The 23,962-nt window shown below is 46.5% G+C and overlaps 41 non-coding genes and 10 pseudogenes across 41 annotated transcripts; all 51 read left to right on the top strand.

The window, feature by feature from the left end:
- The first annotated feature begins 61 nt into the window (after positions 1 to 61).
- Positions 62 to 180, top strand: LOC142997736 (5S ribosomal RNA). Its single transcript, XR_012962448.1, has one exon. It is a non-coding gene; the product is annotated as a 5S ribosomal RNA (ribosomal RNA).
- Positions 181 to 640: 460 nt separating this feature from the next.
- On the top strand, positions 641 to 759 carry LOC142997591 (5S ribosomal RNA). Its single transcript, XR_012962309.1, has one exon. It is a non-coding gene; the product is annotated as a 5S ribosomal RNA (ribosomal RNA).
- A 245-nt stretch (positions 760 to 1,004) lies between these two features.
- LOC142997311 (5S ribosomal RNA) lies at positions 1,005 to 1,123 on the top strand. The gene has a single exon (XR_012962042.1). It is a non-coding gene; the product is annotated as a 5S ribosomal RNA (ribosomal RNA).
- A 460-nt stretch (positions 1,124 to 1,583) lies between these two features.
- Positions 1,584 to 1,702, top strand: LOC142997609 (5S ribosomal RNA). Its single transcript, XR_012962325.1, has one exon. It is a non-coding gene; the product is annotated as a 5S ribosomal RNA (ribosomal RNA).
- Positions 1,703 to 1,947: 245 nt separating this feature from the next.
- On the top strand, positions 1,948 to 2,066 carry LOC142997282 (5S ribosomal RNA). The gene has a single exon (XR_012962015.1). It is a non-coding gene; the product is annotated as a 5S ribosomal RNA (ribosomal RNA).
- Positions 2,067 to 2,534: 468 nt separating this feature from the next.
- On the top strand, positions 2,535 to 2,653 carry LOC142997096 (5S ribosomal RNA). The gene has a single exon (XR_012961834.1). It is a non-coding gene; the product is annotated as a 5S ribosomal RNA (ribosomal RNA).
- Positions 2,654 to 2,898: 245 nt separating this feature from the next.
- On the top strand, positions 2,899 to 3,017 carry LOC142997998 (5S ribosomal RNA; annotated as a pseudogene).
- Positions 3,018 to 3,237: 220 nt separating this feature from the next.
- Positions 3,238 to 3,356, top strand: LOC142998899 (5S ribosomal RNA). Its single transcript, XR_012963185.1, has one exon. It is a non-coding gene; the product is annotated as a 5S ribosomal RNA (ribosomal RNA).
- A 241-nt stretch (positions 3,357 to 3,597) lies between these two features.
- On the top strand, positions 3,598 to 3,716 carry LOC142997750 (5S ribosomal RNA). Its single transcript, XR_012962461.1, has one exon. It is a non-coding gene; the product is annotated as a 5S ribosomal RNA (ribosomal RNA).
- Positions 3,717 to 4,176: 460 nt separating this feature from the next.
- LOC142997979 (5S ribosomal RNA) lies at positions 4,177 to 4,295 on the top strand. The gene has a single exon (XR_012962681.1). It is a non-coding gene; the product is annotated as a 5S ribosomal RNA (ribosomal RNA).
- A 445-nt stretch (positions 4,296 to 4,740) lies between these two features.
- LOC142997116 (5S ribosomal RNA) lies at positions 4,741 to 4,859 on the top strand. The gene has a single exon (XR_012961854.1). It is a non-coding gene; the product is annotated as a 5S ribosomal RNA (ribosomal RNA).
- Positions 4,860 to 5,104: 245 nt separating this feature from the next.
- On the top strand, positions 5,105 to 5,223 carry LOC142997916 (5S ribosomal RNA). Its single transcript, XR_012962619.1, has one exon. It is a non-coding gene; the product is annotated as a 5S ribosomal RNA (ribosomal RNA).
- A 244-nt stretch (positions 5,224 to 5,467) lies between these two features.
- On the top strand, positions 5,468 to 5,586 carry LOC142997439 (5S ribosomal RNA). Its single transcript, XR_012962165.1, has one exon. It is a non-coding gene; the product is annotated as a 5S ribosomal RNA (ribosomal RNA).
- A 245-nt stretch (positions 5,587 to 5,831) lies between these two features.
- On the top strand, positions 5,832 to 5,950 carry LOC142997063 (5S ribosomal RNA). The gene has a single exon (XR_012961803.1). It is a non-coding gene; the product is annotated as a 5S ribosomal RNA (ribosomal RNA).
- Positions 5,951 to 6,410: 460 nt separating this feature from the next.
- LOC142997471 (5S ribosomal RNA) lies at positions 6,411 to 6,529 on the top strand. The gene has a single exon (XR_012962195.1). It is a non-coding gene; the product is annotated as a 5S ribosomal RNA (ribosomal RNA).
- A 241-nt stretch (positions 6,530 to 6,770) lies between these two features.
- LOC142997312 (5S ribosomal RNA) lies at positions 6,771 to 6,889 on the top strand. The gene has a single exon (XR_012962043.1). It is a non-coding gene; the product is annotated as a 5S ribosomal RNA (ribosomal RNA).
- A 460-nt stretch (positions 6,890 to 7,349) lies between these two features.
- LOC142997851 (5S ribosomal RNA) lies at positions 7,350 to 7,468 on the top strand. The gene has a single exon (XR_012962559.1). It is a non-coding gene; the product is annotated as a 5S ribosomal RNA (ribosomal RNA).
- A 245-nt stretch (positions 7,469 to 7,713) lies between these two features.
- Positions 7,714 to 7,832, top strand: LOC142997814 (5S ribosomal RNA). Its single transcript, XR_012962522.1, has one exon. It is a non-coding gene; the product is annotated as a 5S ribosomal RNA (ribosomal RNA).
- Positions 7,833 to 8,277: 445 nt separating this feature from the next.
- Positions 8,278 to 8,396, top strand: LOC142998066 (5S ribosomal RNA; annotated as a pseudogene).
- Positions 8,397 to 8,856: 460 nt separating this feature from the next.
- On the top strand, positions 8,857 to 8,975 carry LOC142997675 (5S ribosomal RNA). Its single transcript, XR_012962390.1, has one exon. It is a non-coding gene; the product is annotated as a 5S ribosomal RNA (ribosomal RNA).
- Positions 8,976 to 9,220: 245 nt separating this feature from the next.
- LOC142997714 (5S ribosomal RNA) lies at positions 9,221 to 9,339 on the top strand. Its single transcript, XR_012962426.1, has one exon. It is a non-coding gene; the product is annotated as a 5S ribosomal RNA (ribosomal RNA).
- Positions 9,340 to 9,799: 460 nt separating this feature from the next.
- On the top strand, positions 9,800 to 9,918 carry LOC142998109 (5S ribosomal RNA; annotated as a pseudogene).
- Positions 9,919 to 10,363: 445 nt separating this feature from the next.
- Positions 10,364 to 10,482, top strand: LOC142997707 (5S ribosomal RNA). Its single transcript, XR_012962420.1, has one exon. It is a non-coding gene; the product is annotated as a 5S ribosomal RNA (ribosomal RNA).
- Positions 10,483 to 10,726: 244 nt separating this feature from the next.
- LOC142997348 (5S ribosomal RNA) lies at positions 10,727 to 10,845 on the top strand. The gene has a single exon (XR_012962077.1). It is a non-coding gene; the product is annotated as a 5S ribosomal RNA (ribosomal RNA).
- A 460-nt stretch (positions 10,846 to 11,305) lies between these two features.
- Positions 11,306 to 11,424, top strand: LOC142997277 (5S ribosomal RNA). Its single transcript, XR_012962010.1, has one exon. It is a non-coding gene; the product is annotated as a 5S ribosomal RNA (ribosomal RNA).
- A 463-nt stretch (positions 11,425 to 11,887) lies between these two features.
- Positions 11,888 to 12,006, top strand: LOC142997242 (5S ribosomal RNA). Its single transcript, XR_012961976.1, has one exon. It is a non-coding gene; the product is annotated as a 5S ribosomal RNA (ribosomal RNA).
- Positions 12,007 to 12,251: 245 nt separating this feature from the next.
- On the top strand, positions 12,252 to 12,370 carry LOC142997130 (5S ribosomal RNA). The gene has a single exon (XR_012961867.1). It is a non-coding gene; the product is annotated as a 5S ribosomal RNA (ribosomal RNA).
- Positions 12,371 to 12,615: 245 nt separating this feature from the next.
- LOC142997498 (5S ribosomal RNA) lies at positions 12,616 to 12,734 on the top strand. The gene has a single exon (XR_012962222.1). It is a non-coding gene; the product is annotated as a 5S ribosomal RNA (ribosomal RNA).
- A 245-nt stretch (positions 12,735 to 12,979) lies between these two features.
- LOC142997143 (5S ribosomal RNA) lies at positions 12,980 to 13,098 on the top strand. The gene has a single exon (XR_012961878.1). It is a non-coding gene; the product is annotated as a 5S ribosomal RNA (ribosomal RNA).
- Positions 13,099 to 13,538: 440 nt separating this feature from the next.
- On the top strand, positions 13,539 to 13,657 carry LOC142997400 (5S ribosomal RNA). The gene has a single exon (XR_012962126.1). It is a non-coding gene; the product is annotated as a 5S ribosomal RNA (ribosomal RNA).
- A 460-nt stretch (positions 13,658 to 14,117) lies between these two features.
- LOC142998900 (5S ribosomal RNA) lies at positions 14,118 to 14,236 on the top strand. The gene has a single exon (XR_012963186.1). It is a non-coding gene; the product is annotated as a 5S ribosomal RNA (ribosomal RNA).
- Positions 14,237 to 14,481: 245 nt separating this feature from the next.
- LOC142997874 (5S ribosomal RNA) lies at positions 14,482 to 14,600 on the top strand. Its single transcript, XR_012962580.1, has one exon. It is a non-coding gene; the product is annotated as a 5S ribosomal RNA (ribosomal RNA).
- A 245-nt stretch (positions 14,601 to 14,845) lies between these two features.
- LOC142998200 (5S ribosomal RNA) lies at positions 14,846 to 14,964 on the top strand (annotated as a pseudogene).
- A 245-nt stretch (positions 14,965 to 15,209) lies between these two features.
- Positions 15,210 to 15,328, top strand: LOC142998219 (5S ribosomal RNA; annotated as a pseudogene).
- A 463-nt stretch (positions 15,329 to 15,791) lies between these two features.
- LOC142998325 (5S ribosomal RNA) lies at positions 15,792 to 15,910 on the top strand (annotated as a pseudogene).
- Positions 15,911 to 16,151: 241 nt separating this feature from the next.
- Positions 16,152 to 16,270, top strand: LOC142997928 (5S ribosomal RNA). Its single transcript, XR_012962631.1, has one exon. It is a non-coding gene; the product is annotated as a 5S ribosomal RNA (ribosomal RNA).
- Positions 16,271 to 16,730: 460 nt separating this feature from the next.
- Positions 16,731 to 16,849, top strand: LOC142997472 (5S ribosomal RNA). The gene has a single exon (XR_012962196.1). It is a non-coding gene; the product is annotated as a 5S ribosomal RNA (ribosomal RNA).
- A 245-nt stretch (positions 16,850 to 17,094) lies between these two features.
- LOC142997080 (5S ribosomal RNA) lies at positions 17,095 to 17,213 on the top strand. Its single transcript, XR_012961819.1, has one exon. It is a non-coding gene; the product is annotated as a 5S ribosomal RNA (ribosomal RNA).
- Positions 17,214 to 17,673: 460 nt separating this feature from the next.
- Positions 17,674 to 17,792, top strand: LOC142997815 (5S ribosomal RNA). The gene has a single exon (XR_012962523.1). It is a non-coding gene; the product is annotated as a 5S ribosomal RNA (ribosomal RNA).
- Positions 17,793 to 18,237: 445 nt separating this feature from the next.
- LOC142998777 (5S ribosomal RNA) lies at positions 18,238 to 18,356 on the top strand. Its single transcript, XR_012963071.1, has one exon. It is a non-coding gene; the product is annotated as a 5S ribosomal RNA (ribosomal RNA).
- Positions 18,357 to 18,816: 460 nt separating this feature from the next.
- LOC142997479 (5S ribosomal RNA) lies at positions 18,817 to 18,935 on the top strand. Its single transcript, XR_012962203.1, has one exon. It is a non-coding gene; the product is annotated as a 5S ribosomal RNA (ribosomal RNA).
- A 245-nt stretch (positions 18,936 to 19,180) lies between these two features.
- LOC142998217 (5S ribosomal RNA) lies at positions 19,181 to 19,300 on the top strand (annotated as a pseudogene).
- Positions 19,301 to 19,541: 241 nt separating this feature from the next.
- LOC142998320 (5S ribosomal RNA) lies at positions 19,542 to 19,660 on the top strand (annotated as a pseudogene).
- A 463-nt stretch (positions 19,661 to 20,123) lies between these two features.
- LOC142997650 (5S ribosomal RNA) lies at positions 20,124 to 20,242 on the top strand. The gene has a single exon (XR_012962366.1). It is a non-coding gene; the product is annotated as a 5S ribosomal RNA (ribosomal RNA).
- A 245-nt stretch (positions 20,243 to 20,487) lies between these two features.
- On the top strand, positions 20,488 to 20,606 carry LOC142998089 (5S ribosomal RNA; annotated as a pseudogene).
- Positions 20,607 to 21,074: 468 nt separating this feature from the next.
- LOC142997817 (5S ribosomal RNA) lies at positions 21,075 to 21,193 on the top strand. Its single transcript, XR_012962525.1, has one exon. It is a non-coding gene; the product is annotated as a 5S ribosomal RNA (ribosomal RNA).
- Positions 21,194 to 21,638: 445 nt separating this feature from the next.
- Positions 21,639 to 21,757, top strand: LOC142997592 (5S ribosomal RNA). The gene has a single exon (XR_012962310.1). It is a non-coding gene; the product is annotated as a 5S ribosomal RNA (ribosomal RNA).
- Positions 21,758 to 22,205: 448 nt separating this feature from the next.
- LOC142998022 (5S ribosomal RNA) lies at positions 22,206 to 22,324 on the top strand (annotated as a pseudogene).
- A 245-nt stretch (positions 22,325 to 22,569) lies between these two features.
- On the top strand, positions 22,570 to 22,688 carry LOC142997200 (5S ribosomal RNA). Its single transcript, XR_012961934.1, has one exon. It is a non-coding gene; the product is annotated as a 5S ribosomal RNA (ribosomal RNA).
- A 448-nt stretch (positions 22,689 to 23,136) lies between these two features.
- LOC142997101 (5S ribosomal RNA) lies at positions 23,137 to 23,255 on the top strand. Its single transcript, XR_012961840.1, has one exon. It is a non-coding gene; the product is annotated as a 5S ribosomal RNA (ribosomal RNA).
- A 445-nt stretch (positions 23,256 to 23,700) lies between these two features.
- Positions 23,701 to 23,819, top strand: LOC142997480 (5S ribosomal RNA). The gene has a single exon (XR_012962204.1). It is a non-coding gene; the product is annotated as a 5S ribosomal RNA (ribosomal RNA).
- The last annotated feature ends 143 nt before the right edge of the window (positions 23,820 to 23,962 follow it).

A 23,962-nucleotide genomic window follows, 5' to 3' on the forward strand; every position in this document is an offset into this window, starting at 1 on the left:
CACGGTGACTTGAACTGGGTCTGTCTCACCTATAAAGAGCCTCTGTGTGGCTCCTCTCCTCGTTTACGGCCAGACCACTCTGAACAAGCCCGATCTCGTCTGATCTCGGAAGCTAAGCAGCGTCGGGCCAGGTTAGTACTTGGATGGGAGACCGCCTGGGAATAACCGGTGCCGTAAGCATTTTGGCCCTCTGAGCAGCAGGCCTCACCTGGTCCTCCTCCCTCATGTTTCACTCCCTCTGTCAACACCCAATGTCCCTCAGGAGAATAAAGTTGTATCTTATCTTATCTTATATGAAAGCATACATTCAGAAAATGAGTATTGCACATGGGCATAATATGAGATGATTGAATGCACATGAGGAGTGAAGTACACAAGCCACTGTGTGACGATGATGATGATGATGATGATGATGATGAGGATAAAAGTGAGCGCCAGAGATGTAAGTGGTCCCTCTGTATGTTCTATGTGATGATTATCAGTTTCATTAGGTAAGACTTCATTATCCAGAAATGTGTGTTTATGATGAAGGCATCATGTCAATTGTGATATACATGAACTTGAGTGTAGTCATGTGTACACGGTGACTTGAACTGGGTCTGTCTCACCTATAAAGAGCCTCTGTGTGGCTGCTCTCCACGTTTACGGCCATACCACTCTGAACACGCCCGTTCTCGTCTGATCTCGGAAGCTAATCAGCGTCGGGCCAGGTTAGTACTTGGATGGGAGACCGCCTGGGAATACCCGGTGCCGTAAGCGTTTTGGCCCTCTGAGCAGCAGGCCTCACCTGGTCCTCCTCCCTCATGTTTCACTCCCTCTGTCAACACGCAATTTCCCTCGGAAGAATAAAGTTGTATCGTATCTTATCTGAAATGTTAGTGTTCTTCTGATGAAGGCATCATGTCAATTGTGATATACATGAACTTGAGTGTAGTCATGTGTACACGGTGACTTGAACTGGGTCTGTCTCACCTATAAAGAGCCTCTGTGTGGCTGCTCTCCTCGTTTACGGCCATACCACTCTGAACACGCCCGATCTCGTCTGATCTCGGAAGCTAATCAGCGTCGGGCCAGGTTAGTACTTGGATGGGAGACCGCCTGGGAATAACCGGTGCCGTAAGCATTTTGGCCCTCTGAGCAGCAGGCCTCACCTGGTCCTCCTCCCTCATGTTTCACTCCCTCTGTCAACACCCAATGTCCCTCATGAGAATAAAGTTGTATCTTATCTTATCTTATATGAAAGCATACATTCAGAAAATGAGTATTGCACATGGGCATAATATGAGATGATTGAATGCACATGAGGAGTGAAGTACACGAGCCACTGTGTGACGATGATGATGATGATGATGATGATGATGAGGATGAAAGTGAGCGCCAGAGATGTAAGTGGTCCCTCTGTATGTTCTATGTGATGATTATCAGTTTCATTAGGTAAGACTTCATTATCCAGAAATGTGTGTTTCTGATAAAGTCATCATGTAAATTGTGATATACATGAACTTGAGTGTAGTCATGTGTACACGGTGACTTGAACTGGGTCAGTCTCACCTAAAAAGAGCCTCTGTGTGGCTGCTCTCCTCGTTTACGGCCATACCACTCTGAACACGCCTGATCTCGTCTGATCTCGGAAGCTAAGCAGCGTCGGGCCAGGTTAGAACTTGGATGGGAGACCTCCTGGGAATACCCGGTGCCGTAAGCATTTTGGCCCTCTGAGCAGCAGGCCTCACCTGGTCCTCCTCCCTCATGTTTCACTCCCTCTGTCAACACGCAATTTCCCTCGGGAGAATAAAGTTGTATCTTATCTTATCTGAAATGTTAGTGATCTTCTGATGAAGGCATCATGTAAATTGTGATATACATGAACTTGAGTGTAGTCATGTGTACACGGTGACTTGAACTGGGTCTGTCTCAACTGTAAAGAGCCTCTGTGTGGCTGCTCTCCTCGTTTACGGCCATACCACTCTGAACACGCCCGATCCCGTCTGATCTCGGAAGCTAATCAGCGTCGGGCCAGGTTAGTACTTGGATGGGAGACCGCCTGGGAATACCCAGTGCCGTAAGCATTTTGGCCCTCTGAGCAGCAGGCCTCACCTGGTCCTCCACCCTCATGTTTCACTCCCTCTGTCAACACGCAATTTCCCTCGGGAGAATAAAGTTGCATCTTATCTTATCTTATATGAAAGCATACATTCAAAAAATGAGTATTGCACATGGGCATAATATGAGAAGATTGAATGCACATGAGAAGTGAAGTACACGAGCCACTGTGTGACGATGATGATGATGATGATGATGATGATGATGAGGATGAGGATGAAAGTGAGCGTCAGAGATGTAAGTGGTCCCTCTGTATGTTCTATGTGATGATTATCAGTTTCATTAGGTAAGACTTCATTATCCAGAACTGGTGTTTCTGATAAAGGCATCATGTAAATTGTGATATACATGAACTTGAGTGTAGTCATGTGTACACGGTGACTTGAACTGGGTCTGTCTCACCTATAAAGAGCCTCTGTGTGGCTCCTCTCCTCGTTTACGGCCATACCACTCTGAACACGCCCGATCTCGTCTGATCTCGGAAGCTAAGCAGTGTCGGGCCAGGTTAGTACTTGGATGGGAGACCGCCTGGGAATACCCGGTGCAGTAAGCATTCTGGCCCTCTGAGCAGCAGGCCTCACCTGGTCCTCCTCCCTCATGTTTCACTCCCTCTGTCAACACGCAATTTCCCTCGGGAGAACAAAGTTGTATCTTATCTTATCTGAAATGTTAGTGTTCTTCTGATGAAGGCATCATGTAAATTGTGATAGACATGAACTTGAGTGTAGTCATGCGTACACGGTGACTTGAACTGGGTCTGTCTCACCTATAAAGAGCCTCTGTGTGGCTGCTCTCCTCGTTTACGGCCATACCACTCTGAACACGCCCGATCTCGTCTGATCTTGGAAGCTAAGCAGCTTCGGGCCAGGTTAGTACTTGGATGGGAGACCGCCTGGGAATACCCGGTGCAGTAAGCGTTTTGGCCCTCTGAGCAGCAGGCCTCACCTGGTCCTACTCCCTCATGTTTCACTCCCTCTGTGAACACGCAATTTCCCTCGGGAGAACAAAGTTGTATCTTATCTTATCTGAAATGTTAGTGTTCTTCTGATGAAGGCATCATGTCAATTGTGATATACATGAACTTGAGGACTGAGGTCTGTCTCACCTATAAAGAGCCTCTGTGTGGCTGCTCTCCACGTTTACGGCCATACCACTCTGAACACGCCCGATCTCGTCTGATCTCGGAAGCTAATCAGCGTCGGGCCAGGTTAGTACTTGGATGGGAGACCGCCTGGGAATACCCGGTGCCGTAAGCATTTTGGCCCTCTGAGCAGCAGGCCTCACCTGGTCCTCCTCCCTCATGTTTCACTCCCTCTGTCAACACGCAATTTCCCTCGGGAGAATAAAGTTGTATCTTATCTTATCTGAAATGTGTGTTTATGATGAAGGCATCATGTCAATTGTGATATACATGAACTTGAGTGTAGTCATGTGTACACGGTGACTTGAACTGGGTCTGTCTCACCTATAAAGAGCCTCTGTGTGGCTGCTCTCCTCGTTTACGGCCATACCACTCTGAACACGCCCGATCTCGTCTGATCTCGGAAGCTAATCAGCGTCAGGCCAGGTTAGTACTTGGATGGGAGACCGCCTGGGAATAACCGGTGCCGTAAGCATTTTGGCCCTCTGAGCAGCAGGCCTCACCTGGTCCTCCTCCCTCATGTTTCACTCCCTCTGTCAACACCCAATGTCCCTCATGAGAATAAAGTTGTATCTTATCTTATCTTATATGAAAGCATACATTCAGAAAAAAAGTATTGCACATGGGCATAATATGAGATGATTGAATGCACATGAGGAGTGAAGTACACGAGCCACTGTGTGACGATGATGATGATGATGATGATGATGATGAGGATGAAAGTGAGCGCCAGATATGTAAGTGGTCCCTCTGTATGTTCTATGTGATGATTATCAGTTTCATTAGGTAAGACTTCATTATCCAGAAATGTGTGTTTCTGATAAAGGCATCATGTAAATTGTGATATACATGAACTTGAGTGTAGTCATGTGTACACGGTGACTTGAACTGGGTCTGTCTCACCTATAAAGAGCCTCTGTGTGGCTGCTCTCCTCGTTTATGGCCATACCACTCTGAACACGCCCGATCTCGTCTAATCTCGGAAGCTAATCAGTGTCGGGCCAGGTTAGTACTTGGATGGGAGACCGCCTGGGAATACCCGGTGCAGTAAGCATTTTGGCCCTCTGAGCAGCAGGCCTCACCTGGTCCTCCTCCCTCATGTTTCACTCCCTCTGTCAACACCCAATGTCCATCAGGAGAATAAAGTTGTATCTTATCTTATCTTATATGAAATCATACATTCAGAAAATGAGTATTGCACATGGGCATAATATGAGATGATTGAATGCACATGAGGAGTGAAGTACACGAGCCACTGTGTGACAATGATGATGATGAGGATGAAAGTGAGCGTCAGAGATGTAAGTGGTCCCTCTGTATGTTCTATGTGATGATTATCAGTTTCATTAGGTAAGACTTCATTATCCAGAAATGTGTGTTTCTGATAAAGGCATCATGTAAATTGTGATATACATGAACTTGAGTGTAGTCATCTGTACACGGTGACTTGAACTGGGTCTGTCTCACCTATAAAGAACCTCTGTGTGGCCGCTCTCCTCGTTTACGGCCATACCACGTTGAACACGCCCGATCTCGTCTGATCTCGGAAGCTAAGCAGCGTCGGGCCAGGTTAGTACTTGGATGGGAGACCGCCTGGGAATACCCGGTGCAGTAAGCGTTTTGGCCCTCTGAGCAGCAGGCCTCACCTGGTCCTCCTCCCTCATGTTTCACTCCCTCTGTGAACACGCAATTTCCCTCGGGAGAACAAAGTTGTATCTTATCTTATCTGAAATGTTAGTGTTCTTCTGATGAAGGCATCATGTAAATTGTGATATACATGAACTTGAGTGTAGTCATGTGTACACGGTGACTTGAACTGGGTCTGTCTCACCTATAAAGAGCCTCTGTGTGGCTGCTCTCCACGTTTACGGCCATACCACTCTGAACACGCCCAATCTCGTCTGATCTCGGAAGCTAATCAGCATCGGGCCAGGTTAGTACTTGGATGGGAGACCGCCTGGGAATACCCGGTGCCGTAAGCATTTTGGCCCTCTGAGCAGCAGGCCTCACCTGGTCCTCCTCCCTCATGTTTCACTCCCTCTGTCAACACGCAATTTCCCTCGGGAGAATAAAGTTGTATCTTATCTTATCTGAAATGTTAGTGTTCTTCTGATGAAGGCATCATGTAAATTGTGATATACATGAACTTGAGTGTAGTCTTGGTACACGGTGACTTGAACTGGGCCTGTCTCACCTATAAAGAGCCTCTGTGTGGCTCCTCTCCTTGTTTACGGCCAGACCACTCTGAACAAGCCCGATCTCGTCTGATCTCGGAAGCTAAGCAGCGTCGGGCCAGGTTAGTACTTGGATGGGAGACCGCCTGGGAATACCCGGTGCCGTAAGCATTTTGGCCGTCTGAGCAGCAGGCCTCACCTGGTCCTCCTCCCTCATGTTTCACTCCCTCTGTGAACACGCAATTTCCCTCGGGAGAACAAAGTTGTATCTTATCTTATCTGAAATGTTAGTGTTCTTCTGATGAAGGCATCATGTAAATTGTGATATACATGAACTTGAGTGTAGTCATGCGTACACGGTGACTTGAACTGGGTCTGTCTCACCTATAAAGAGCCTCTGTGTGGCTCCTCTCCTCGTTTACGGCCAGACCACTCTGAACACGCCCGATCTCGTCTGATCTCGGAAGCTAAGCAGCGTCGGGCCAGGTTAGTACTTGGATGGGAGACCGCCTGGGAATACCCGGTGCCGTAAGCATTTTGGCTGTCTGAGCAGCAGGCCTCACCTGGTCCTCCTCCCTCATGTTTCACTCCCTCTGTCAACACCCAATGTCCCTCAGGAGAATAAAGTTGTATCTTATCTTATCTTATATGAAAGCATACATTCAGAAAATGAGTATTGCACATGGACATAATATGAGATGATTGAATGCACATGAGGAGTGAAGTACACGAGCAACTGTGTGACGATGATGATGATGATGATGATGATGATGAGGATAAAAGTGAGCGCCAGAGATGTAAGTGGTCCCTCTGTATGTTCTATGTGATGATTATCAGTTTCATTAGGTAAGACTTCATTATCCAGAAATGTGTGTTTCTGATGAAGGTATCATGTAAATTGTGATATACATGAACTTGAGTGTAGTCATGTGTACACGGTGACTTGAACTGGGTCTGTCTCACCTATAAAGAGCCTCTGTGTGGCTTCTCTCCTCGTTTACGTCCATACCACTCTGAACACGCCCGATCTCGTCTGATCTCGGAAGCTAATCAGCGTCGGGCCAGGTTAGTACTTGGATGGGAGACCGCCTGGGAATACCCGGTGCCGTAAGCATTTTGGCCCTCTGAGCAGCAGGCCTCACCTGGTCCTCCTCCCTCATGTTTCACTCCCTCTGTCAACACGCAATTTCCCTCGGGAGAATAAAGTTGTATCTTATCTTATCTGAAATGTGTGTTTATGATGAAGGCATCATGTCAATTGTGATATACATGAACTTGAGTGTAGTCATGTGTACACGGTGACTTGAACTGGGTCTGTCTCACCTATAAAGAGCCTCTGTGTGGCTGCTCTCCTCGTTTACGGCCATACCACTCTGAACACGCCCGATCTCGTCTGATCTCGGAAGCTAATCAGCGTCGGGCCAGGTTAGTACTTGGATGGGAGACCGCCTGGGAATAACCGGTGCCGTAAGCATTTTGGCCCTCTGAGCAGCAGGCCTCACCTGGTCCTCCTCCCTCATGTTTCACTCCCTCTGTCAACACCCAATGTCCCTCATGAGAATAAAGTTGTATCTTATCTTATCTTATATGAAAGCATACATTCAGAAAATGAGTATTGCACATGGGCATAATATGAGATGATTGAATGCACATGAGGAGTGAAGTACACGAGCCACTGTGTGACGATGATGATGATGATGATGATGATGATGAGGATGAAAGTGAGCGCCAGAGATGTAAGTGGTCCCTCTGTATGTTCTATGTGATGATTATCAGTTTCATTAGGTAAGACTTCATTATCCAGAAATGTGTGTTTCTGATAAAGGCATCATGTAAATTGTGATATACATGAACTTGAGTGTAGTCATGTGTACACGGTGACTTGAACTGGGTCTGTCTCACCTATAAAGAGCCTCTGTGTGGCTGCTCTCCTCGTTTACGGCCAGACCACTCTGAACACGCCCGATCTCGTCTGATCTCGGAAGCTAATCAGCGTCGGGCCAGGTTAGTACTTGGATGGGAGACCGCCTGGGAATACCAGGTGCCCTAAGCATTTTGGCCCTCTGAGCAGCAGGCCTCACCTGGTCCTCCTCCCTCATGTTTCACTCCCTCTGTCAACACGCAATTTCCCTCGGGAGAATAAAGTTGTATCTTATCTTATCTGAAATGTTAGTGTTCTTCTGATGAAGGCATCATTTAAATTGTGATATACATGAACTTGAGTGTAGTCATGTGTACAAAGTGACTTGAACTGGGTCTGTCTCACCTATAAAGAGCCTCTGTGTGGCTGCTCTCCTCGTTTACGGCCATACCACTCTGAACACGCCCGATCTCGTCTGATCTCGGAAGCTAAGCAGCGTCGGGCCAGGTTAGTACTTGGATTGGAGACCGCCTGGGAATACCCGGTGCAGTAAGCATTTTGGCCCTCTGAGCAGCAGGCCTCACCTGGTCCTCCTCCCTCATGTTTCACTCCCTCTGTCAACACCCAATGTCCCTCAGGAGAATAAAGTTGTATCTTATCTTATCTTATATGAAATCATACATTCAGAAAATGAGTATTGCACATGGGCATAATATGAAATGATTGAATGCACATGAGGAGTGAAGTACACGAGCCACTGTGTGACAATGATGATGATGAGGATGAAAGTGAGCGTCAGAGATGTAAGTGGTCCCTCTGTATGTTCTATGTGATGATTATCAGTTTCATTAGGTAAGACTTCATTATCCAGAAATGTGTGTTTCTGATAAAGGCATCATGTAAATTGTGATATACATGAACTTGAGTGTAGTCATGTGTACACGGTGACTTGAACTGGGTCTGTCTCACCTATAAAGAGCCTCTGTGTGGCTGCTCTCCTCATTTACGGCCATACCACTCTGAACACGCCCGATCTCGTCTGATCTCGGAAGCTAAGCAGCGTCGGGCCAGGTTAGTACTTGGATGGGAGACTGCCTGGGAATAAACGGTGCCGTAAGCATTTTGACCCTCTGAGCAGCAGGCCTCACCTGGTCCTCCTCCCTCATGTTTCACTCCCTCTGTCAACACGCAATTTCCCTCATGAGAATAAAGTTGTATCTTATCTTATCTTATATGAAAGCATACATTCAGAAAATGAGTATTGCACATGGGCATAATATGAGATGATTGAATGCACATGAGGAGTGAAGTACACGAGCCACTGTGTGACGATGATGATGATGATGATCATGATGATGAGGATGAAAGTGAGCGCCAGAGATGTAAGTGGTCCCTCTGTATGTTCTATGTGATGATTATCAGTTTCATTAGGTAAGACTTCATTATCCAGAAATGTGTGTTTCTGATAAAGGCATCATGTAAATTGTGATATACATGAACTTGAGTGTAGTCATGTGTACACGGTGACTTGAACTGGGTCTGTCTCACCTATATAGAGCCTCTGTGTGGCTCCTCTCCTCGTTTACGGCCAGACCACTCTGAACACGCCCGATCTCGTCTGATCTAGGAAGCTAAGCAGCGTCGGGCCAGGTTAGTACTTGGATGGGAGACCGCCTGGGAATACCCGGTGCCGTAAGCATTTTGGCCCTCTGAGCAGCAGGCCTCACCTGGTCCTCCTCCCTCATGTTTCACTCCCTCTGTGAACACGCAATTTCCCTCGGGAGAATAAAGTTGTATCTTATCTTATCTGAAATGTTAGTGTTCTTCTGATGAAGGCATCATGTAAATTAAGATATACATGAACTTGAGTGTAGTCATGCGTACACGGTGACTTGAACTGGGTCTGTCTCAACTATAAAGAGCCTCTGTGTGGCTCCTCTCCTCGTTTACGGCCATACCACTCTGAACACGCCTGATCTCGTCTGATCTTGGAAGCTAAGCAGCATCGGGCCAGGTTAGTACTTGGATGGGAGACCCCCTGGGAATACCCGGTGCCGTAAGCATTTTGGCCCTCTGAGCAGCAGGCCTCACCTGGTCCTCCTCCCTCATGTTTCACTCCCTCTGTCAACACCCAATGTCCCTCAGGAGAATAAAGTTGTATCTTATCTTATCTTATATGAAAGCATACATTCAGAAAATGAGTTTTGCACATGGGCATAATATGAGATGATTGAAAGCACATGAGGAGTGAAGTACACGAGCCACTGTGTGACGATGATGATGATGATGATGATGATGATGAGGATAAAAGTGAGCGCCAGAGATGTAAGTGGTCCCTCTGTATTTTCTATGTGATGATTATCAGTTTCATTAGGTAAGACTTCATTATCCAGAAATGTGTGTTTCTGATGAAGGCATCATGTAAATTGTGATATTCATGAACTTGAGTGTAGTCATGTGTACACGGTGACTTGAACTGGGTCTGTCTCACCTATAAAGAGCCTCTGTGTGGCTTCTCTCCACGTTTACGTCCATACCACTCTGAACACGCCCGATCTCGTCTGATCTTGGAAGCTAAGCAGCATCGGGCCAGGTTAGTACTTGGATGGGAGACCCCCTGGGAATACCTGGTGCAGTAAGCATTTTGGCCCTCTGAGCAGCAGGCCTCACCTGGTCCTCCTCTCTCATGTTTCACTCCCTCTGTCAACACCCAATGTCCCTCAGGAAAATAAAGTTGTATCTTATCTTATCTTATATGAAAGCATACATTCAGAAAATGAGTATTGCACATGGGCATAATATGAGATGATTGAATGCACATGAGGAGTGAAGTACACGAGCCACTGTGTGACAATGATGATGATGAGGATGAAAGTGAGCGCCAGAGATGTAAGTGGTCCCTCTGTATGTTCTATGTGATGATTATCAGTTTCATTAGGTAAGACTTCATTATCCAGAAATGTGTGTTTCTGATGAAGGCATCATGTAAATTGTGATATACATGAACTTGAGTGTAGTCATGCGTACACGGTGACTTGAACTTGGTCTGTCTCACCTATAAAGAGCCTCTGTGTGGCTCCTCTACTCGTTTACGGCAAGACCACTCTGAACACGCCCGATCTCGTCTGATCTCAGAAGCTAAGCAGCGTCGGGCCAGGTTAGTACTTGGATGGGAGACCGCCTGGGAATACCCGGTGCCGTAAGCATTTTGGCCCTCTGAGCAGCAGGCCTCACCTGGTCCTCCTCCCTCATGTTTCACTCCCTCTGTGAACACGCAATTTCCCTCGGGAGAACAAAGCTGTTCTTATTTTATCTGAAATGTTAGTGTTCTTCTGATGAAGGCATCATGTAAATTGTGATATACATGAACTTGAGTGTAGTCATGCGTACACGGTGAGTTGAACTGGGTCTGTCTCACCTATAAAGAGCCTCTGTGTGGCTGCTCTCCTCGTTCACGGCCATACCACTCTGAACACGCCTGATCTCGTCTGATCTCGGAAGCTAAGCAGCGTCGGGCCAGGTTAGTACTTCGATGGGAGACCGCCTGGGAATACCTGGTGCCGTAAGCATTTTGGACCTCTGAGCAGCAGGCCTCACCTGGTCCTCCTCCCTCATGTTTCACTCCCTCTGTCAACACCCAATGTCCCTCAGGAAAATAAAGTTGTATCTTATCTTATCTTATATGAAAGCATACATTCAGAAAATAAGTATTGCACATGGGCATAATATGAGATGATTGAATGCACATGAGGAGTGAAGTACACGAGCCACTGTGTGACGATGATGATGATGATGATGATGATGATGAGGATGAAAGTGAGCGCCAGAGATGTAAGTGGTCCCTCTGTATGTTCTATGTGATGATTATCAGTTTCATTAGGTAAGACTTCATTATCCAGAAATGTGTGTTTCTGATAAAGGCATCATGTAAATTGTGATAAACATGAACTTGAGTGTAGTCATGTGTACACGGTGACTTGAACTGGGTCTGTCTCACCTATAAAGAGCCTCTGTGTGGCTGCTCTCCTCGTTTACGGCCATACCACTCTGAACATGCCCGATCTCGTCTGATCTCGGAAGCTAAGCAGCGTCGGGCCAGGTTAGTACTTGGATGGGAGACCGCCTGGGAATACCCGGTGCCGTAAGAATTTTGGCCCTCTGAGCAGCAGGCCTCACCTGGTCCTCCTCCCTCATGTTTCACTCCCTCTGTCAACACCCAATGTCCCTCAGGAGAATAAAGTTGTATCTTATCTTATCTTATATGAAAGCATACATTCAGAAAATGAGTATTGCACATGGGCATAATATGAGATGATTGAATGCACATGAGGAGTGAAGTACACGAGCCACTGTGTGACGATGATGATGATGATGATGATGATGATGATGAGGATGAAAGTGAGCCCCAGAGATGTAAGTGGTCCCTCTGTATGTTCTATGTGATGATTATCAGTTTCATTAGGTAAGACTTCATTATCCAGAAATGTGTGTTTCTGATGAAGGCATCATGTAAATTGTGATATACATGAACTTGAGTGTAGTCATGTGTACACGGTGACTTGAACTGGGTCTGTCTCACCTATAAAGAGCCTCTGTGTGGCTGCTCTCCTCGTTTACGGCCATACCACTCTGAACATGCCCGATCTCGTCTGATCTCGGAAGCTAATCAGCGTCGGGCCAGGTTAGTACTTGGATGGGAGACCGCCTGGGAATACCCGGTGCCGTAAGCATTTTGGCCGTCTGAGCAGCAGGCCTCACCTGGTCCTCCTCTCTCATGTTTCACTCCCTCTGTGAACACGCAATTTCCCTCGGGAGAATAAAGTTGTATCTTATCTTATCTGAAATGTTAGTGTTCTTCTGATGAAGGCATCATGTAAATTGTGATATACATGAACTTGAGTGTAGTCATGCGTACGCGGTGACTTGAACTGGGTCTGTCTCACCTATAAAGAGCCTCTGTGTGGCTGCTGTCCTCGTTTATGGCCATACCACTCTGAACACGCCTGATCTCGTCTGATCTCGGAAGCTAAGCAGCGTCGGGCCAGGTTAGTACTTGGATGGGAGACCGCCTGGGAATACCCGGTGCCGTAAGCATTTTGGCCCTCTGAGCAGCAGGCCTCACCTGGTCCTCCTCCCTCATGTTTCACTCCCTCTGTGAAAACACAATTTCCCACAGGAGAATAAAGTTGTATCTTATCTTATCTGAAATGTTAGTGTTCTCCTGATGCCGGCATCATGTAAATTGTGATATACATGAACTTGAGTGTAGTCATGTGTACACGGTGACTTGAACTGGGTCCGTCTCACCTATAAAGAGCCTCTGTGTGGCTGCTGTCCTCGTTTACGGCCATACCACTCTGAACACGCCGGATCTCGTCTGATCTCGGAAGCTAATCAGCGTCGGGCCAGGTTAGTACTTGGATGGGAGACCGCCTGGGAATACCAGGTGCTGTAAGCATTTTGGCCCTCTGAGCAGCAGGCCTCACCTGGTCCTCCTCCCTCATGTTTCACTCCCTCTGTCAACACGTAATTTCCCTCGGGAGAATAAAGTTGTATCTTATCTTATCTGAAATGTTAGTGTTCTTCTAATGAAGGCATCATGTAAATTGTGATATACATGAACTTGAGTGTAGTCATGTGTACACGGTGACTTGAACTGGGTCTGTCTCACCTATAAAGAGCCTCTGTGTGGCTGCTCTCCTCGTTTACGGCCATACCACTCTGAACACGCCTGATCTCTTCTGATCTCAGAAGCTAAGCAGCGTTGGGCCAGGTTAGTACTTGGATGGGAGACCGCCTGGGAATACCCGGTGCCGTTAGCATTTTGGCCCTCTGAGCAGCAGGCCTTACCTGGTCCTCCTTCCTCATGTTTCACTCCCTCTGAAAACACGCAATTTCCCTCGGGAGAATAAAGTTGTATCTTATCTTATATGAAAGCATACATTCAGAAAATGAGTATTGCACATGGTCATAATACGAGAAGATTGAGTGCACATGAGAAGTGAAGAAAACGATCCACTGTGTGACAATGATGATGATGAGGATGAAAGTGAGCGCCAGAGATGTAAGTGGTCCCTCTGTATGTTCTATGTGATGATTATCAGTTTCATTAGGTAAGACTTCATTATCCAGAAAAGTGTGTTTATGATGAAGGCATCATGTAAATTGTGATATACATGAACTTGAGTGTAGTCATGTGTACACGGTGACTTGAACTGGGTCTGTCTCACCTATAAAGAGCCTCTGTGTGGCTGCTCTCGTCGTTTACGGTCATACCACTCTGAACACGCCCGATCTCGTCTGATCTCGGAAGCTAATCAGCGTCGGGCCAGGTTAGTACTTGGATGGGAGACCGCCTGGGAATAACCGGTGCCGTAAGCATTTTGGCCCTCTGAGCAGCAGGCCTCACCTGGTCCTCCTCCCTCATGTTTCACTCCCTCTGTCAACACCCAATGTCCCTCATGAGAATAAAGTTGTATCTTATCTTATCTTATATGAAAGCATACATTCAGAAAATGAGTATTGCACATGGGCATAATATGAGATGATTGAATGCACATGAGGAGTGAAGTACACGAGCCACTGTGTGAGGATGATGATGATGATGATGATGATCATGAGGATGAAAGTGAGCGCCAGGGATGTAAGTGGTCCCTCTGTATGTTCTATGTGATGATTATCAGTTTCATTAGGTAAGACTTCATTATCCAGAAATGTGTGTTTCTGATAAAGGCATCATGTAAATTGTGATATACATGAACTTGAGTGTAGTCATGTGTACACGGTGACTTGAACTGGGTCTGTCTCACCTATAAAGAGCCTCTGTGTGGCTGCTCTCCTCGTTTACGGCCATACCACTCTGAACACGCCCGATCTCGTCTGATCTCGGAAGCTAATCAGCGTCGGGCCAGGTTAGTACTTGGATGGGAGACCGCCTGGGAATACCCGGTGCCGTAAGCATTTTGGCCCTCTGAGCAGCAGGCCTCACCTGGTCCTCCTCCCTCATGTTTCACTCCCTCTGTCAACACGCAATTTCCCTCGGGAGAATAAAGTTGTATCTTATCTTATCTGAAATGTTAGTGTTCTTCTGATGAAGGCATCATGTAAATTGTGATATACATGAACTTGAGTGTAGTCATGCGTACACGGTGACTTGAACCGGGTCTGTCTCACCTATAAAGAGCCTCTGTGTGGCTCCTCTCCTCGTTTACGGCCATACCACTCTGAACACGCCCGATCTCGTCTGATCTCGGAAGCTAATCAGCTTCGGGCCAGGTTAGTACTTGGATGGGAGACCGCCTGGGAATACCTGGTGCAGTAAGCATTTTGGCCCTCTGAGCAGCAGGCCTCACCTGGTCCTCCTCCCTCATGTTTCACTCCCTCTGTGAACACGCAATTTCCCTCGGGAGAACAAAGTTGTATCTTATCTTATCTGAAATGTTAGTGTTCTTCTGATAAAGGCATCATGTAAATTGTGATATACATGAACTTGAGTGTAGTCATGTGTACAAAGTGACTTGAACTGGGTCTGTCTCACCTATAAAGAGCCTCTGTGTGGCTCCTCTCCTCGTTTACGGCCAGACCACTCTGAACATGCCCGATCTCGTCTGATCTCGGAAGCTAATCAGCTTCGGGCCAGGTTAGTACTTGGATGGGAGACCGCCTGGGAATACCCGGTGCAGTAAGCATTTTGGCCCTCTGAGCAGCAGGCCTCACCTGGTCCTCCTCCCTCATGTTTCACTCCCTCTGTGAACACGCAATTTCCCTCGGGAGAATAAAGTTGTATCTTATCTTATCTGAAATGTTAGTGTTCTTCTGATGAAGGCATCATGTAAATTGTGATATACATGAACTTGAGTGTAGTCATGCGTACACGGTGACTTGAACTGGGTCTGTCTCACCTATAAAGAGCCTCTGTGTGGCTCCTCTCCTCGTTTACGGCCATACCACTCTGAACACGCCCGATCTCGTCTGATCTCGAGAGCTAATCAGCTTCGGGCCAGGTTAGTACTTGGATGGGAGACCGCCTGGGAATACCCGGTGCAGTAAGCATTTTGGCCCTCTGAGCAGCAGGCCTCACCTGGTCCTCCTCCCTCATGTTTCACTCCCTCTGTCAACACCCAATGTCCCTCAGGAGAATTAAGTTGTATCTTATCTTATCTTATATGAAAGCATACATTCAGAAAATGAGTATTGCACATGGGCATAATATGAGATGATTGAAAGCACATGAGGAGTGAAGTACAGGGGCCACTGTGTGACGATGATGATGATGATGATGATGATGATGATGAGGATAAAAGTGAGCGCCAGAGATGTAAGTGGTCCCTCTGTATGTTCTATGTGATGATTATCAGTTTCATTAGGTAAGACTTCATTATCCAGAAATGTGTGTTTCTGATGAAGGCATCATGTAAATTGTGATATACATGAACTTGAGTGTAGTCTTGTGTACACGGTGACTTGAACTGGGTCTGTCTCACCTATAAAGAGCCTCTGTGTGGCTTCTCTCCTCGTTTACATCCATACCACTCTGAACACGCCCGATCTCGTCTGATCTCGAGAGCTAATCAGCTTCGGGCCAGGTTAGTACTTGGATGGGAGACCGCCTGGGAATACCCGGTGCAGTAAGCATTTTGGCCCTCTGAGCAGCAGGCCTCACCTGGTCCTCCTCCCTCATGTTTCACTCCCTCTGTCAACACGCAATTTCCCTCGGGAGAATAAAGTTGTATCTTATCTTATCTGAAATGTGTGTTTATGATGAAGGCATCATGTCAATTGTGATATACATGAACTTGAGTGTAGTTATGTGTACACGGTGACTTGAACTGGGTCTGTCTTACCTATAAAGAGCCTCTGAGTGGCTGCTTTCCTCGTTTACAGCCATACCACTCTGAACACGCCCGATCTCGTCTGATCTCGGAAGCTAAGCAGCGTCAGGCCAGGTTAGTACTTGGATGGGAGACTGCCTGGGAATACCCGGTGCAGTAAGCATTTTGGCCCTCTGAGCAGCAGGCCTCACCTGGTCCTCCTCCCTCATGTTTCACTCCCTCTGTCAACACCCAATGTCCCTCAGGAGAATAAAGTTGTATCTTATCTTATCTTATATGAAATCATACATTCAGAAAATGAGTATTGCACATGGGCATAATATGAGATGATTGAATGCACATGAGGAGTGAAGTACACGAGCCACTGTGTGACGATGATGATGATGATGATGATGATGATGAGGATAAAAGTGAGCGCCAGAGATGTAAGTGGTTCCTCTGTATGTTCTATGTGATGATTATCAGTTTCATTAGGTAAGACTTCATTATCCAGAAATGTGTGTTTCTGATGAAGGCAACATGTAAATTGTGATATACATGAACTTGAGTGTAGTCATGTGTACACGGTGACTTGAACTGGGTCTGTCTCACCTATAAAGAGCCTCTGTGTGGCTTCTCTCCTCGTTTACGTCCATACCACTCTGAACACGCCCGATCTCGTCTGATCTCGGAAGCTAATCAGCGTCGGGCCAGGTTAGTACTTGGATGGGAGACCGCCTGGGAATACCCGGTGCCGTAAGCATTTTGGCCCTCTGAGCAGCAGGCCTCACCTGGTCCTCCTCCCTCATGTTTCACTCCCTCTGTCAACACGCAATTTCCCTCGGGAGAATAAAGTTGTATCTTATCTTATCTGAAATGTTAGTGTTCTTCTGATGAAGGCATCATGTAAATTGTGATATACATGAACTTGAGTGTAGTCATGTGTACACGGTGACTTGAACTGGGTCTGTCTCACCTATAAAGAGCTTCTGTGTGGCTGCTCTCCTCGTTTACGGCCATACCACTCTGAACATGCCCGATCTCGTCTGATCTCGGAAGCTAAGCAGCGTCGGGCCAGGTAAGTACTTGGATGGGAGACCGCCTGGGAATACCCGGTGCCGTAAGCATTTTGGCCCTCTGAGCAGCAGGCCTCACCTGGTCCTCCTCCCTCATGTTTCACTCCCTCTGTCAACACCCAATGTCCCTCATGAGAATAAAGTTGTATCTTATCTTATCTTATATGAAAGCATACATTCAGAAAATGAGTATTGCACATGGGCATAATATGAGATGATTGAATGCACATGAGGAGTGAAGTACACGAGCCACTGTGTGACGATGATGATGATGATGATCATGTTGATGAGGATGAAAGTGAGCGCCAGAGATGGAAGTGGTCTCTCTGTATGTTCTATGTGATGATTATCAGTTTCATTAGGTAAGACTTCATTATCCAGAAATGTGTGTTTCTGATAAAGGCATCATGTAAATTGTGATATACATGAACTTGAGTGTAGTCATGTGTACACGGTGACTTGAACTTGGTCTGTCTCACCTATAAAGAGCCTCTGTGTGGCTGCTCTCCTCGTTTACGGCCATACCACTCTGAACACGCCCGATCTCGTCTGATCTCGGAAGCTAAGCAGCGTCGGGCCAGGTTAGTACTTGGATTGGAGACCGCCTGGGAATACCCGGTGCAGTAAGCATTTTGGCCCTCTGAGCAGCAGGCCTCACCTGGTCCTCCTCCCTCATGTTTCACTCCCTCTGTCAACACCCAATGTCCCTCAGGAGAATAAAGTTGTATCTTATCTTATCTTATATGAAATCATACATTCAGAAAATGAGTATTGCACATGGGCATAATATGAGATGATTGAATGCACATGAGGAGTGAAGTACACGAGCCACTGTGTGACAATGATGATGATGAGGATGAAAGTGAGCGTCAGAGATGTAAGTGGTCCCTCTGTATGTTCTATGTGATGATTATCAGTTTCATTAGGTAAGACTTCATTATCCAGAAATGTGTGTTTCTGATAAAGGCATCATGTAAATTGTGATATACATGAACTTGAGTGTAGTCATGTGTACACGGTGACTTGAACTGGGTCTGTCTCACCTATAAAGAGCTTCTGTGTGGCTGCTCTCCTCGTTTACGGCCATACCACTCTGAACATGCCCGATCTCGTCTGATCTCGGAAGCTAAGCAGCGTCGGGCCAGGTTAGTACTTGGATGGGAGACCGCCTGGGAATACCCGGTGCCGTAAGCATTTTGGCCCTCTGAGCAGCAGGCCTCACCTGGTCCTCCTCCCTCATGTTTCACTCCCTCTGTCAACACCCAATGTCCCTCATGAGAATAAAGTTGTATCTTATCTTATCTTATATGAAAGCATACATTCAGAAAATGAGTATTGCACATGGGCATAATATGAGATGATTGAATGCACATGAGGAGTGAAGTACACGAGCCACTGTGTGACGATGATGATGATGATGATCATGTTGATGAGGATGAAAGTGAGCGCCAGAGATGGAAGTGGTCTCTCTGTATGTTCTATGTGATGATTATCAGTTTCATTAGGTAAGACTTCATTATCCAGAAATGTGTGTTTCTGATAAAGGCATCATGTAAATTGTGATATACATGAACTTGAGTGTAGTCATGTGTACACGGTGACTTGAACTTGGTCTGTCTCACCTATAAAGAGCCTCTGTGTGGCTGCTCTCCTCGTTTACGGCCATACCACTCTGAACACGCCCGATCTCGTCTGATCTCGGAAGCTAATCAGCGTCGGGCCAGGTTAGTACTTGGATGGGAGACCGCCTGGGAATACCCGGTGCCGAAAGCATTTTGGCCCTCTGAGCAGCAGGCCTCACCTGGTCCTCCTCCCTCATGTTTCACTCCCTCTGTCAACACGCAATTGCCCTCGGGAGAATAAAGTTGTATCTTATCTTATCTGAAATGTTAGTGTTCTTCTGATGAAGGCATCATGTAAATTGTGATATACATGAACTTGAGTGTAGTCATGTGTACACGGTGACTTGAACTTGGTCTGTCTCACCTATAAAGAGCCTCTGTGTGGCTGCTCTCCTCGTTTACGTCCATACGACTCTGAACACGCCCGATCTCGTCTGATCTCGGAAGCTTATCAGCGTCGGGCCAGGTTAGTACTTGGATGGGAGACCGCCTGGGAATACCCGGTTGCCGTAAGCATTTTGGCCCTCTGAGCAGCAGGCCTCACCTGGTCCTCCTCCCTCATGTTTCACTCCCTCTGTCAACACGCAATTTCCCTCGGGAGAGTAAAGTTGTATCTTATCTTATCTGGAATGTGTGCTTATGATGAAGGCATCATGTCAATTGTGATATACATGAACTTGAGTGTAGTCATGTGTACACTGTGACTTGAACTGGGTCTGTCTCACCTATAAAGAGCCTCTGAGTGGCTGCTATCCTCGTTTAAGGCCAAACCACTCTAAACACGCCCAATCTCGTCTGATCTCGGAAGCTAAGCAGCGTCGGGCCAGATTAGTACTTGGATGGGAGACCGCCTGGGAATACCCGGTGCAGTAAGCATTTTGGACCTCTGAGCAGCAGGCCTCACCTGGTCCTCCTCCCTCATGTTTCACTCCCTCTGTCAACACCCAATGTCCCTCGGGAGAATAAAGTTGTATCTTATCTTATCTTATATGAAATTATACATTCAGAAAATGAGTATTGCACATGGGCATAATATGAGATGATTGAATGCACATGAGGAGTGAAGTACACGAGCCACTGTGTGACGATGATGATGATGATGATGATGATGATGATTAGGATGAAAGTGAGCGCCAGAGATGTAAGTGGTCCCTCTGTATGTTCTATGTGATGATTATCAGTTTCATTAGGTAAGACTTCATTATCCAGAAATGTGTGTTTCTGATGAAGGCATCATGTAAATTGTGATAAACATGAACTTGAGTGTAGTCATGTGTACACGGTGACTTGAACTGGGTCTGTCTAACCTATAAAGAGCCTCTGTGTGGCTGCTCTCCTCGTTTACGGCCATACCACTCTGAACACGCCCGATCTCGTCTGATCTCGGTTGCTAAGCAGCGTCGGGCCAGGTTAGTACTTGGATGGGAGACCGCCTGGGAATACCTGGTGCAGTAAGCATTTTGGCCCTCTGAGCAGCAGGCCTCACCTGGTCCTCCTCCCTCATGTTTCACTCCCTCTGTGAACACGCAATTTCCCTCGGGAGAATAAAGTTGTATCTTATCTTATCTGAAATGTTAGTGTTCTTCTGATGAAGGCATCATGTAAATTGTGATATACATGAACTTGAGTGTAGTCATGCGTACACGGTGACTTGAACTGGGTTTGTCTCACCTATAAAGAGCCTCTGTGTGGCTGTTCTCCTCGTTTACGGCCATACCACTCTGAACAAGCCTGATCTCGTTCGATCTCGGAAGCTTAGCAATGTCGGGCCAGGTTAGTACTTGGGTGGGAGACCGCCTGGGAATACCCGGTGCCGTAAGCATTTTGGCCCTCTGAGCAGCAGGCCTCACCTGGTCCTCCTCCCTCATGTTGCACTCCCTCTGTGAACAAGCAATGTCCCTCGGGAGAATAAAGTTGCATCTTATCTTATCTTATATGAAAGCATACATTCAGAAAATGAGTATTGCACATGGGCATAATATGAGAAGATTGAATGCACATGAGAAGTGAAGTACACGAGCCACTGTGTGACGATGATGATGATGATGATGATGATGATGATGATGATGATGATGAAAGTGACTGCAGAGATGTTAGTGGTCCCTCTTTATATTCTATGTGATGATTATCAGTTTCATTAGGTAAGACTTCATTATCCAGAAATGTGTGTTTCTGATGAAGGCATCATGTAAATTGTGATATACATGAACTTGAGTGTAGTCATGTGTAGAAAGTGACTTGAACTGGGTCTGTCTCACCTATAAAGAGCCTCTGTGTGGCTGCTCTCCTCGTTTACGGCCATACCACTCTGAACACGCCCGATCTCGTCTGATCTCGGAAGCTAAGCAGCGTCGGGCCAGGTTAGTACTTGGATTGGAGACCGCCTGGGAATACCCGGTGCAGTAAGCATTTTGGCCCTCTGAGCAGCAGGCCTCACCTGGTCCTCCTCCCTCATGTTTCACTCCCTCTGTCAACACCCAATGTCCCTCAGGAGAATAAAGTTGTATCTTATCTTATCTTATATGAAATCATACATTCAGAAAATGAGTATTGCACATGGGCATAATATGAGATGATTGAATGCACATGAGGAGTGAAGTACACAAGCCACTGTGTGACAATGATGATGATGAAGATGAAAGTGAGCGTCAGAGATGTAAGTGGTCCCTCTGTATGTTCTATGTTATGATTATCAGTTTCATTAGGTAAGACTTCATTATCCAGAAATGTGTGTTTCTGATGAAGGCATCATGTAAATTGTGATATACATGAACTTGAGTGTAGTCATGTGTACACAGTGACTTGAACTTGGTCTGTCTCACCTAAAAAGAGCCTCTGTGTGGCTGCTCTCCTCGTTTACGGCCATACCACTCTGAACACGCCCGATCTCGTCTGATCTCGGAAGCTAAGCAGCGTCGGTCCAGGTTAGTACTTGGATGGGAGACCGCCTGGGAATACCCGGTGCAGTAAGCATTTTGGCCCTCTGAGCAGCAGGCCTCACCTGGTCCTCCTCCCTCATGTTGCACTCCCTCTGTGAACACGCAATTTCCCTCGGGAGAACAAAGTTGTATCTTATCTTATCTTACATGAAAGCATACATTCAGAAAATGAGTATTGCACATGGGCATAATATGAGATGATTGAATGCACATGAGGAGTGAAGTACAAGAGCCACTGTGTGACAAGGATGATGATGATGATGATGCAAGTGAGCATCAGAGATGTTAGTGGTCCCTCTTTATGTTCTATGTGATGATTATCAGTTTCATTAGGTAAGACTTCATTATCCAGAAATGTATGTTTCTGATAAAGGCATCATGTAAATTGTGATATACATGAACTTGAGTGTAGTCATGTGTACACGGTGACTTGAACTGGGTCTGTCTCACCTATAAAGAGCCTCTGTGTGGGTGCTCTCCTCGTTTACGGCCATACCACTCTGAACATGCACGATCTCGTCTGATCTCGGAAGCTAATAAGCGTCGGGCCAGGTTAGTACTTGGATGGGAGACCGCCTGGGAATACCCGGTGCCGTAAGCATTTTGGCCCTCTGAGCAGCAGGCCTCACCTGGTCCTCCTCCCTCATGTTTCACTCCCTCTGTCAACACGCAATTTCCCTCCGGAGAATAAAGTTGTATCTTATCTTATCTGAAATGTTAGTGTTCTTCTGATGAAGGCATCATGTAAATTGTGATATACATGAACTTGAGTGTAGTCATGTGTACACAGTGACTTGAACTTGGTCTGTCTCACCTAAAAAGAGCCTCTGTGTGGCTGCTCTCCTCGTTTACGGCCATACCACTCTGAACACGCCCGATCTCGTCTGATCTCGGAAGCTAAGCAGCGTCGGGCCAGGTTAGTACTTGGATGGGAGACCGCCTGGGAATACCCGGTGCAGTAAGCATTTTGGCCCTCTGAGCAGCAGGCCTCACCTGGTCCTCCTCCCTCATGTTTCACTCCCTCTGTCAACACGCAATTTCCCTCGGGAGAACAAAGTTGTATCTTATCTTATCTTACATGAAAGCATACATTCAGAAAATGAGTATTGCACATGGGCATAATATGAGATGATTGAATGCACATGATGAGTGAAGTACAAGAGCCACTGTGTGACAAAGATGATGATGATGATGATGCAAGTGAGCATCAGAGATGTTAGTGGTCCCTCTTTATGTTCTATGTGATGATTATCAGTTTCATTTGGTAAGACTTCATTATCCAGAAATGTATGTTTCTGATAAAGGCATCATGTAAATTGTGATATACATGAACTTGAGTGTAGTCATGCGTACACGGTGACTTGAACTAGGTCTGTCTCACCTATAAAGAGCCTCTGTGTTGCTGCTCTCCTCGTTTACGGCCATACCACTCTGAACACGCCTGATCTCGTCTGATCTCGGAAGCTAAGCAGCGTCGGGCCAGGTAAGTACTTGGATGGGAGACCGCCTGGGAATACCCGGTGCCGTAAGCATTTTGGCCCTCTGAGCAGCAGGCCTCATTTGGTCCTCCTCCCTCATGTTTCACTCCCTCTGTCAACACCCAATGTCCCTAGGGAGAATAAAGTTGTATCTTATCTTATCTTATATGAAAGCATACATTCAGAAAATGAGTATTGCACATGGGCATAATATGAGATGATTGAATGAACATGTGGAGTGAAGTACACGAGCCACTGTGTGACAATGATGATGATGAGGATGATAGATAGCGTCAGAGATGTAAGTGGTCCCTCTGTATGTTCTATGTGATGATTATCAGTTTCAATAGGTAAGACTTTATTATCCAGAAATGTGTGTTTCTGATAAAGGCATCATGTAAATTGTGATATACATGAACTTGAGTGTAGTCATGTGTACATGGTGACTTGAACTGGGTCTGTCTCACCTATAAAGAGCCTCTGTGTGGCTGCTCTCCTCGTTTACGGCCATACCACTCTGAACACGCCCGATCTCGTCTGATCTCGGAAGCTAATCAGCGTCGGGCCAGGTTAGTACTTGGATGGGAGACCGCCTGGGAATACCCAGTGCCGTAAGCATTTTGGCCCTCTGAGCAGCAGGCCTCACCTGGTCCTCCTCCCTCATGTTTCACTCCCTCTGTGAACACGCAATTTCCCTCGGGAGAATTAAGTTGTATCTTATCTTATCTGAAATGTTAGTGTTCTTCTGATGAAGGCATCAT

Source organism: Genypterus blacodes, unplaced genomic scaffold (genome assembly GCF_046128005.1).
Source record: "Genypterus blacodes isolate CSIRO-AG114 ecotype Tasmania unplaced genomic scaffold, CSIRO-AGI_Gbla_v1 ptg000039l_1, whole genome shotgun sequence".
NCBI classification, from domain to species: Eukaryota; Metazoa; Chordata; class Actinopteri; order Ophidiiformes; family Ophidiidae; genus Genypterus; species Genypterus blacodes.